At 40.5% G+C, this 11,598-nt stretch overlaps 1 pseudogene; it reads left to right on the top strand.

Annotated features, from left to right (window-relative positions):
* Positions 1–10,515: 10,515 nt before the first annotated feature.
* Positions 10,516–11,154, top strand: LOC105704820 (Golgi SNAP receptor complex member 2-like; annotated as a pseudogene).
* The last annotated feature ends 444 nt before the right edge of the window (positions 11,155–11,598 follow it).

Here is an 11,598-nt window from a genome sequence, read left to right as displayed (position 1 = left end):
AGAAACTGAAGTCTACTTCCATATACTCCACTTGAAATTCTCAGTACTTTGAGTGTGAAATTCTAAGTAATGATAAATGAATGACCCTCCTAACAAGAAGCAGCAATTCTTCAATCCAGTAATACTGAGGCAACAGAAAGGAAGTGCACTGAGGTTTACCCCATCCAGGTAGAACTCTTGTAACATGCTCTGTGAATTTCAATTAAACACTTCTGTGTCCAGGATAACCACTCTTATGGGGGCTTCTTGGTGGAGTAGCAATCAATTTCTACAGTTCACTTGTCTGCATAGAGGTCATGCTGTGCCTGGCAGTAATCTCCACTGTCCTTCAGAAACTCCATAAATGTGTGACCAAGAACACCACAGAATTGGGGAATATGTTTACCCATTGAGGATCGTGGCCTAATCATACAGCTGGTCCTGAGGCGGTGGCGATGCAGGCAGTGAGGACGGCGATGTGGGCCGCAGCGGGAGCACCAGACCAATTTCTTACTATTTGTACATTTTCTAGTGAATTTTTGTGGGTTCTCCAGGCAAACATCATAGTGTCACCAAGGGTTACACTTCTCATTTTTTCTTCCTATCTACTTGATTTGAATAATGCTTCCAAAATAATACTAAACAGAGTTAGAAATAGTGATAGTTGAAGGCCTTGTCTTATTTAAGAATTTAACAGAGAATATATATATATGTTTCTTGTTTTATATATATGTAATATTGTGTGTATGTATATTCATATGTAATATTGTCAAGAAAGTATCTATCTATTCCTATGATGTTAAGAGCTTTCGACTTTTTTATTTTTGAGACAGAGTCTCGCTCTGTTGTTCAGGCTGGAGTGCAGTGGTGTGATCTTGGCTCACTGGAATCTCTGCCTCCCAGGTTCAAGAGATTCTCCTGCCTCAGCCTCCCAAGTAGCTGGGATTACAGGTGCCCACCACCAGGCCCGGTTAATTTTTGTATTTTTAGTAGAGACGGAGCTTCACCATGATGGCCAAGCTGGCTTTGAACTCCTGCCTTTAAGTAATCCGCCTGCCTCAGCCTCCCAAAGTGCTGGGATTACAGGCGTGAGTGAAGCCTTATTTTGAAAAATAAAATTAAGATATAAGTCCCTGCATTTTAGACTCATTGGCCAGATGGGAGATAATCCAAGCAGTATGGAGGAGAGGGGATTAAGAAAAAGAAATCTTATCTTAGAGAGTAGTGTGATTATTAAGTTGGTAAAAGGGGGAACATTTTCAGAATGAAGCATATTGCAGTGAAACACATTTTTCTTTGCGTGCAAATGGGATCCATTTCTGTATTTCCCAGGTAATTATCAAACTGAGTTGCTGCTCATAATTGGGGGTGAAGCTCAACATGGTACATTTTGAAATGACCTCCTATTCTGCCACATGCCTGCACTGCTCAGCTCTTCCTGGAAAGAAATACGTTTTTAAAAAGTAATGTTTCCATTCACGTTTGCTTTCTTGTCAGCATCTTTCAAATCTGTAGATCCTTTTGTAAAACCTCCTTTTTGATGTGAAAAATAATGAAACTCCTGATTTGGAGTTAATGAAGAAGAATGTAGAAAGCATAGAGGAAAAAGTAGTGTTTTTGTTTCCAGGGAAGGTTAATGTAGGCACAATAATGCTGACTGAAGACCAAGGCATCTTTTGATGGTTTTAATTGCAGAATCAGTTTGTACTGTGATTACTTTAGTATTTGCAAAGAGGCTGACTTCATGATAACTAACCATCCCTGGGTCAGTGTGCTTTGGAGCTCAAAAGGCTGACACGGGTTTCTATGTTAGTTTCTGCTTCCTGGAGTGAGCTTCTAATGGAATTGAAACAAACAGCAGCAGCAAAGAATGAATGAATGAACAAGGTTGAGCGAGTCTGCACAGGTGAAAATGATGGCAGAGGAAGAGCCAAGAGAATTAGAGTTGATAAGGATCCCACATGCTTTACTGTAGCACAAGCTTTCCAGGGAGTTCAAAGGATGTTACAGTATGGTCTGATTACCTCTCCCAGAGACTCTGGACTCTGGGTAATAAGTAGAAAGGAAGCTCTCATCTTTGGTAGTTAAGTGCTGGAAGTGGAACAATGAGAGCCCTGTTCTTCTAGCTTTCCCCAGACACTGTACAATGGAAACCCCAGTCTTCTCTGGATCCTCTCTCCAGGTGAGGTGACACTGGCCAGGACTCCTTTTGCCCTCCTCTTAGTTGAGTCAGCTTCAGTTTCCCCCTTGTGTTGGAGAAAGTGAATCCCACACTCTTTTTAATCACAGTCAACAATACTGGCTTTGTGAATTCAGCTGCCCCTCCAGTGCCTGCTCTTGACGAAGGGTGAAAAGTGATAACATAGAAACTGGACTCATTGAGCTGGGCTTGGCTACAAATCAATGACCCAGGCAAACAAGTCTTATCAACTTTCATTAGATCAGTTCTAATCCCTGAACTGTGTAATTCTTCCCAAGCTACAGTCCTTCCCAGATCTCAAGATGCAAAGACGCATTGAAAAGTAATCTGCAGGTGTCTGGGTGGGGGATTTGAGGAGGAATGTGTCACTGACAGATGCAGGTTTGGGTGATTGTTAAGAGTGACATCCATTAAATAGTTTTAAAAGTTCAGAGGGAATCACACACATTTCCAAGTCATTAAAAAATTAAGATATATAACTATATGTTTCATAAGTGAACTGGGTGAAAACTGAAAGGAAGGGGAACATTTCCCAGAAGTTGAATTTTTGAAGAGAGATGTATTTAATATTTAGCTGCTAATTACTGTTGTCGTGATTATAGTTGTGTCAGAACAGTACCTTACATCTTGAGGTAAGGCTCTTGGGTATCGTGGCTGCCTGGATTATGCCTCTGAATCTAAAACTTTTGAGGGTAATTCATTCCACAGAAGAGACAAAAGAAATTCCCCTCAGGACCTTTAGAGCAGCTATCTTAAACTTGAGTATAAAATAAGGTTCCCCTGGAAACCTAGATTGATTTCCATTTAATTAGATGGTATGAAGGAGTGAGGCTGGAGGAACTGAAGGGGTGAGAACAAAAAGAATTGGTTATAGAAATAGTAGAATCACTAAAAGATAATGCAATCTGGGATCATTTGTGTGGTGGCAAAGAATAACACACATTTCTGAGTCATTAAAAAATTAAGATATATAAGTATATGTTTCATAAGCCAAGGAATTATACCAGTGGCAAAGCTTCTATCCAAAAAGGTTTTAATTAATTTAAAAAAGCCATTCAGCCAACACAATATTGAAGGAGAAGAACCAAGTTAGAGGTCTGACACTGTCTAACCTCAAGACTTAATACAAAGCTATAGTAATCAAGACAGTGTGGTATCCGTGAAAGAGCAGACACATAGATCAATGGACTAGACTAGAGAGCCCAGAAATAGACCCACACAGAAATCCACAACTGATCTTTGACAAAGCAACAAAGGCAATACAGTAGAAAAAGAATAGTCTTTTCAACAATTGACACCAGAACAACTGGGCATCCACATGCAAAACGCTGAACTTTGACATAGACCTCATACCCTCATCAAAACTAATCAAAATGGATCACAGACCGCAGTGTAAAATGCAAAGCTCTAAAACTCTTAGAATATAACATAGGAGAAAGTCTAGATGAACTTGGGTTAGGTGATGACTTTATTATTTAAAAATTTTTTAAAATTCCTTTTGGGGGGACCTGGGTACTAGCATGCAGCAGCTCTGTGCAGAAGCACAACACCCCTCACTGATGACTTTTTTTTTTTTTTTTTTTTTGAGACTGCCTTGCTCTGTCGCCAGGCTGCAGTGCAGTGGTGTGATCTCGATTCACTGCAGTCTCTGCCTCCTGGGTTCAAGCGATTCCCCTGCCTCAGCCTCCCGAGTAGCTGGGACTACAGGCATGCACCACCACACCTGGCTAATTTTTTGTATTTTAGTAGAGACAGGGTTTCACCATGTTGGCCAGGATGGTCTCAATCTCCTGACGTCATGATCCGCCTGCCTCGACTTCCCAAAGTGCTGGGATTACAGGCATGAACCACTGCGCCAGGCTAGTCTTGTTGAATAGAGTATGACTTTTTAGATAAAATACTAAAGGCACTATTCATAAAAAGATGGATAAACTTAAACATCATTAAAATGAAAACCTTCTGCTTGGTAAAAGACGATGTTAAGAGAATCAGACAAGCCACAGACTGGGAGAAAATTGTGTAAAGTACACATCTGATAAAGAACAGTTATCCAAAATATGCAAAGAACTTTAAAAACGATAATAAGAAAACAAACACCATAATTAAAAAATGGGCAAAAACTTGGACACTTTACTAAAGAAGACACATAGTTGGCATACAACCGTACAAAAAGATAGTCCACATCACATGTCACCAGGGAAATGCAAATAAAACAATGAGATACCACTACATACCTATTAGAATGATTAAAATCCAGAACATCGACAACACCAAATACTGGTGAGGTTGTGGAGCATCAGGAATTCTCATTCGTTGCTGGTGGGAATGCAAAATGGTGCAGCCACTTTGGAATATATTTTGGTGGTTTAACACAAAAGTAAACATATTCTTACCATAAGATCCAGCAATTGCACTCCTTGGAATGTACTCAAAAGAGCTGAAAAACTTCTGTCTACACAAAAACCTGCACACAGATGTTTATAGCAACTTTATTCAGAATTGCAAAAACTTGAAAGCAACTAAGATGACCTCCAGTTAGTGAATGGATAAACTGGTACATCCTGTCAAGAGAATATTATGAAATGGACTATCAAACCATGAAAAGACATGAAGGAAACGGAAATGCTTATTACTGAGTGAAAGAAGGCTACATGTTGTATGATTCCAGCTGTATGCCATTCTGGAAAAGGTAAACTGTCGAGGCAGTAAAAAGATCAGTGGTTGCTAGGGATTAGAGGGAGGTAGGCATGAATAGGTGGAGCACAGGAATTTTAGGCCAGTGAATCTATTCTATATGATACTACATTGGTGGGTGCAGGCCGTGATACATTTATCAAAACTCATAGAGTGTACTATACCAAGAGTGAACCCTAATGTAAATGATAGACTTTAGGTGATAATGATGTGTCAGTATAGGTTCATTAATTGCAGAAAGTGCCACTCTGGTAGGGAGAGCTGAGAATAGGGAGGCTGTGCATGTGTGGGGTCAGGGGAGTATACTGGAAGTCTCTGTACCTTCTTCCCGATTATTCTGTGAATCTAAAAGTGCTCTAAAAATTTTATTAACCTCCCCCTAAAAAGTCATTCAGGACTTAAAATGATAATTTTAGTTTTCTGAATTTTATATACATTTCATGTCATCAATGTGCATGACAAATGAATTATTTCTTTATAAAACACAATTTTACATTCTAAAAATATTGAGTTCTAAAAATATTGAAAATAGGATAAGTTTGGCGGTTTTGCTAACATGCTAGTTTGGATTTTACCAAGGCTACAGGAGTCTAGTAAGAGAACCTTATGAATAAAGGTTAGGAAAGAGTAAGAATTTTCTCCTTGAATTATTTTTTAAATTTGATCTGGGGAATATGTGTCTTCCTTTTTAGAAGAAAAAGCACATTTTCTGACCCTCTGCTTCCTAGATTCTCACCCTGGTACAGATTTATATTAGGCAAAGGTGAGAATGGGCTGGCTTCCCAGAGAGCTAAGCTTTATTAGTGATTGGTGTGAAGGCACAAGGCCCTCGCATGAGTATTGCAAGATTAAGATGTTACCAAATGGAACTTCCTAGGGGCTACATTTAGACACAGCGCATTCTCCCTTTTATATTTCCTGGGGAATGTCATGGCTAAGGACTTGGGTAGAATCTGAGCTGAGTCTATGCGTAGTTGGGGGGTGCTAAGTACTTTGGCTCATTGGCAAGAGTTGAGCTTGGCAGAGGCTGGAGGTCACCTCAGAGGAAGACTGTGGTCATAAGTACTCATACCCTGGAAGCAAGGTAGAATCTGAAGGAAGATTCCAGTAGGTGACATAATTAAGGATGTAGGTGAGTTTCAGAAGCTGACTGGCCCTACTATGCACAGGTGTTGCCTTTACAAAACTTGGACAGATCACTGGCACTTGAGCTGGATTTCATCATAGCATTTGCACCTGGTACTCTATCTCTGTTTCTAAAGGGGAAAAAAGGATATGGTTTATGACAGGGAGGAATAAAGATGGCTGTGAGGATATAGGGTCTACCTACGTAGCAGGGCTGATAGACAATTTTAGTCATCGCTGAACTAGTTCATCTAATGAGTGGATGGACAGCTGGACTGGTTGGGGTACAACCAGGTAGAGGTCAAAATGATTTAGAATGCATCGTTAACTCTTTTTCTCAGTGAATCTTGCTAGTGGAAAGGACAAGGTGCCCTTTAAAAGCAATATGATAACATTTGGTCTATTCAGCCCACTGAATATGAATCAAATCATTAAGAGAAATTCTTGGGTCTAATAGAATCTCTTTACTGGGGGGACTGATTTGGGTTTTTCATGTCCTCAAGTTATTGGCTGTTCTCTTCCTCCAACCAGACAGAACTGCCTTAGAAATAGGACCACAGCAGTCATCTGTGGTGATGTGAAGAGCCCACATCGTTAAGAACTCTACCCCCTACTTAATTAATTTCCCCAGGCCACCAGGCATGATTCTTGGCTGTTGATTCATGCATGGCTCAGATCTTAGGTTGCTATTCCCCTTTTAGACTTTGTGATTCCAATGATCAGATCAGCCTTACATCCTCAGTTCATTTCTCTAGAGCTCCCACAGGGATAGTTAAGTCTTGATCCTCTTCCCTGAGAGTCCTTCCCAGTGGCAAGGACAGTAAAGCACAGATGTCATGAGTCAATCACAGTCCTGCCTTCCTGGAGGTTAAGAAATTTGTTTTGGGATGGGAAGCAGGTAGGGAGTACATCAATAATTAGGCATCATGTCAGAATCCAAGTAACTATCATGGGGAACCAGTATCCATAGAAATAAGTCGTCAGTTATCCAGTCAAGAACTTGTTATCGGAGCTAATTTTGGGCTAGTTGTGGTTTGAAATTTAGTATCTAGGAGTGTTAAAAAAAAGGTGGGGGGAACAGGTGCTGTGGCTCACACCTGTAATCCAACACTTTGGGAGACCAGGGTGGGAGGAGCACTTGAGCCCAGGAGTTTGAGACCAGTCTACACAACATAGGGAGACCTCATCTCTACAAATAATAGAAAAAACTAGCCAGGCATGGTGGCTTGTGACTGTAGTCCCATAGTCCCAGCTACTCAGGAGGCTGAGGTGGGAGCCCTAGCATGGGAGATTGAGACTGCAGTGAACCATGATTATGATCACTCTACTGTACTCCAGCCTGGGTAACAGAGTGAGACCCTGTCTTAAAAAAAAAAAAAGAAGAAGAAGAGAGTCTTCCCTCTTCATGGCCGATGCCCTTTCATGGGGTGCCCTACAATGAAAAGAGCTATAGGAAAAAATGAGCAAAAGCTTCCTGTGATGTGATATACATCCTACCCAATAATGGATCTATGATGAATGCCTTAGCAATGTCATATACTCCCAAATCACTCTATCACTTCCCCCTCTACTACAGAATTGAAAGTGGGAAAATAGGCATAGAGAGTTCACAAAGGCATCAGTACGCTTTATTTAGTTGTGAAACAGATAAACAGAACTCCTCTTTTTGAGGGTGGAAATCTGGTTCTGCTTTTGAAGGCCACCTGTCTGACTGAAGTGTGCACTCCCAAAATATCAAGTGTAAGATGGCTTGGGTATGGATTTAATGATACTCTCTTAGAGTATCATGCAAGGAATGACCTTGAAGATATGTCTTTTAAAAGTAGTATGTTCACATTTAATAGATTCAATGAAAACATTATTTGTTGAGTCATTAAAGAGGTCTGAGGTTTAATGAAATCCTTTTATTTTGTTGGATATAAGCAGCTGAGACTTGGCAAAGAAAGAGATTGTTTTTAGGATAGAAAAAGGGCTGTCAAAGGCAATTCAAACTATCAGGGAACAAATGAAATTAAACCTTAGGCAAATACTTGCCCCTCAAAGTATGTTTTGAAATCTGGTTGACTGATTACTCTGTATGTAAGTCATTAAAATTTTATATTGAGTACATTATTTTCCATCATACCTCTCTGCTCCTGAAAGACCAGCAATCCTAGAACATAGAGCAATGTCTTTCAATTCTACAAACAGAAAAAATGAATTTCTGCTATTTCCCAAGTGCTGTACTATACATCTACCATGTATTCTTTTATTTAGTCACTATACAACAGCTGAAGCAATTGGGTATTGCCACTGTTTTGCAGAGAGATTACATAGCTAGTTAGTAAATGGCCAACCCTGACCCCAAAGCCTTTCCCCAGAGGGAAAGGTAATAGGACCATTTAAGGTGAAATTGTGGGCTGAGGGTAGGGAGACGAGCTGGACTAAGTTCCAAAGGCAAAATTCACCTATCATGAATTTGCATAGGGCCAGTTCTCTTCTGGAATATACCATCTGAAAGCTAGTGTTTTTAGGACCTGAGTGCTACCCATTAAAAGCTTGTTTGCATCTCAGTCAGGTGCACATTTTCCAGTGAAAAACATTATGAAAGCATGTTCCAGTACAAAAAGCAACAATGAATTGTTCGTCAGTTTTCCAAACTGCTTTGGGCTATTTCATAATACTTCCCGGGGCCTATATAAATATTACTATTTGCTGGACTTGGAATTTTTATATCTATCTATTTGATGAGTGAGATTGTCTCATAATTTCCATTTTTTTAGGTATCATCCTCATGGTTTTGGCAACAAAGTTATCCTTGTCAATGAGTTAGGAAAGTGTTACTTCTTTTTCTACTTTATGGACAATTATATAAGGTTGGATTTTATGTCCCTTGGAGGTTTGATAGAACTCACCCACAAGATTTAGTCCTTGTTTGCCTTCCTCTGAGCTCCCGCTATTCTGGCCATATGTCAATTCTTTAGAAACTCCTGAGCCCTTTCCTACCTGAATGCCTTTGCACACACAGTTCCCCTGACCTCACCCCTGTCTCTCTTTGTAGCCTTTTCCTAAATGTCACCTCCTCTGACACCCTTCTCTGATCATGCTAGTCTGGGCAGGTTTCCTGTTTTTCATTTGTTATTCTCTATCTCAGCATCCTGAGTATTTTCTTGATAATATTCATCACCATTTGCAGCTGTAAAAAAGAATGAAATCATGTCCTTTGCAGCAACATGGATGGAGCTGGAGGTTATTATGCTAAGTGAACTAACTCAGAAACAGAAAATCAAATACTGCATGTTCTCACTTCTAAGTGGGAGCTAAACAGTGGGTATGCAGGTACATAAAGATGGAAATAATAGACACTGTGGACTCCAAAAGAGAAGAGGTTGGGAAGGGGTTGAGGGTTGAGAAATTACCCATCAGGTACAATGTTCCCTATTTAGGTAATAGGTACCCTAGAAGCCTAATTCCCATTAGTATGCAATATATCATGTAGCAAGCCTGCTTGCATACCCTTAGAATCTAAAGTAAAACAAAATTCTAATAAAAAGTAATTATCACTGTTTATAGCTGGTATAGTGACTTGCTGGCTTATTTGTTTTATCAATATGAGGGAAGAGGCTAGGTGTGAATTGTTCACCAAACGCTTAACCCAGTGCCTAGTACTTGAAGAGAACTTAATAAATACTTGTTAAACAAATGGCTGGTCATCCCCATTCATGTCAATTATACATAAAGCTGGAGAGTCCACACAGCTCAGTGTTTCCAAGTTTCCCTTCTAGTTGAAGAGCCTATTCTTTGGAAATTTTCCTTTTATCTTTCCTAGTGAGAACCCAGGAAGTTCAGTGTGATTGAACCAAGGTGTCTTAAATTATTTTCAAAATAAACTACAGGGAATTTGGGGAAATTGCTGTACATACGACATTTCCCCCCACCCCTACTTCTGTTTTCTTTGATTATTTAGGTTCTATAGTCAGCAATCTAATGCTTAATTCCAGAGGCTCCCATTTAGTTTATCTCCAGTAATACTTTCTTTTTTTGCCCTGAAGCCTACTTTATCTAACATTAATATAGCCACTTCCATCTTCTTATGCTTACTGTTTGTATGGTATAGCTTTATCCATATTTTTAACTTATCAGTGTCCTTATATTAAAACTCTGTCTCTTATAGGCAGCATATACTTGGGTCTTAGTTCTTTATTCATTCTGACAATCTCTGTCTTTTATTTGGAGTGTTGAGTCCTTTTACATTTAATGTAATTATTGACTTGATTGCATTTAAGTCTATATTTTTTTCTTTGTTTTCTATTTGTCTCATTTGTTATTGTTCTCTGTACTGCCTTCCTGGCTCTTTTTGGGTTAATTTAATGTTTTATAAAAAGTATCTGTTAGTCCTTTTGCATTTTAAGTGATTGCTTAGACATTATAATATATATTCCTAACTTTTTAGAGTCATAGAGTTAATATTTTATTACTTCATGTAAAATGTAAGAACCTGATAGCCGGCTATAACCGTGGCCTGTGGGGCCGGTGACATGGACCCCCTGTACCAGCAAATGCACAAGCAGGTCCACGAGATCCAGTCTTGCATGGGACGCCTGGAGACTGCAGACAAGCAGTCTGTGCACTTAGTAGAAAACAAAATCCAAGCAAGCATAGACCAGATATTCAGCCATCTAGAACACCTGGAGATTTTGTCCAGCAAGGAGCCCCCTAACCAAAGGCAGAATGCCAAACTTTGGGTTGACCAGTTAAAGTACGATGTCCAGCACCTACAGACTGCTCTCAGAAACTTCCAGCATCAGCGCCATGCAAGGGAACAGCAGGAGAGACAGCGAGAAAAGCTTCTGTCTTGAACCTTCACCGCTAACGACTCTGACACCGCCATACCAATGGACGAATCACTGCAGTTTAACTCCTCCCTCCAGAAAATTCACCACGGCATGGATGACCTCATTTTAGATGGGCACAATATTTTAGATGGACTGACGACCCAGAGACTGACCTTGAAGGGGACTCAGAAGAAGATCCTTGACATTGCCAACATGATGGGCTTGTCCAACTTAGTGATGTGGCTCATCGAGAAGCGGGCTTTCCAGGACAAGTACTTCATGATCGGCGGGATGTTGGTGACCCTTATGGTCAAGTTCCTTGTGGTGCATTACCTGACATGAGCCAGCCACGCTCAGTGGCTGAATAGCGTTCCCACAGCGTGTGAGTGTGTGTGAGTGTGTGCGCGTGAAAGAGAGAGGGGGCCCAGAGGCTGCCTTTTGAAATGTGTGCCTGTCTTAACTGTGAAGACACTCAGGAGTGATTGTGATCTAGTTTCTAACCTGCTGTGTTTTCTGTGACGTCTTGGAGGAGGAGCTAATGCCACCACCATGCGAGGTGCTTAGGGAATGGAAGAAGTCCCAGTTCTATCTCTCTCACTCTCACATTTACTGGGGGAGGGAAAGAATGGCTTGGGTGACCTTGTTCACACAGCGGATGCATGCCCTGAGAAGGTGTCCACAGTGAGCTCTGCATGCAGGAACGTCCACACGGTTCAAACCTTGTCACCATCTGGCCTTTCTGGCTCCTGATAGGCTGGAGCAAAGGTGAAAAGGAGAGGAAAGAGG

This window comes from Aotus nancymaae, unplaced genomic scaffold (assembly GCF_030222135.1).
Source record: "Aotus nancymaae isolate 86718 unplaced genomic scaffold, 86718_ANA_hifiasm-v0.15.2.pri h1tg000016l, whole genome shotgun sequence".
NCBI classification, from domain to species: domain Eukaryota; kingdom Metazoa; phylum Chordata; class Mammalia; order Primates; family Aotidae; genus Aotus; species Aotus nancymaae.
The sequence above is the reverse complement of the archived record's forward strand: the minus strand, read 5'-3'. Positions and strand labels throughout refer to the sequence as shown.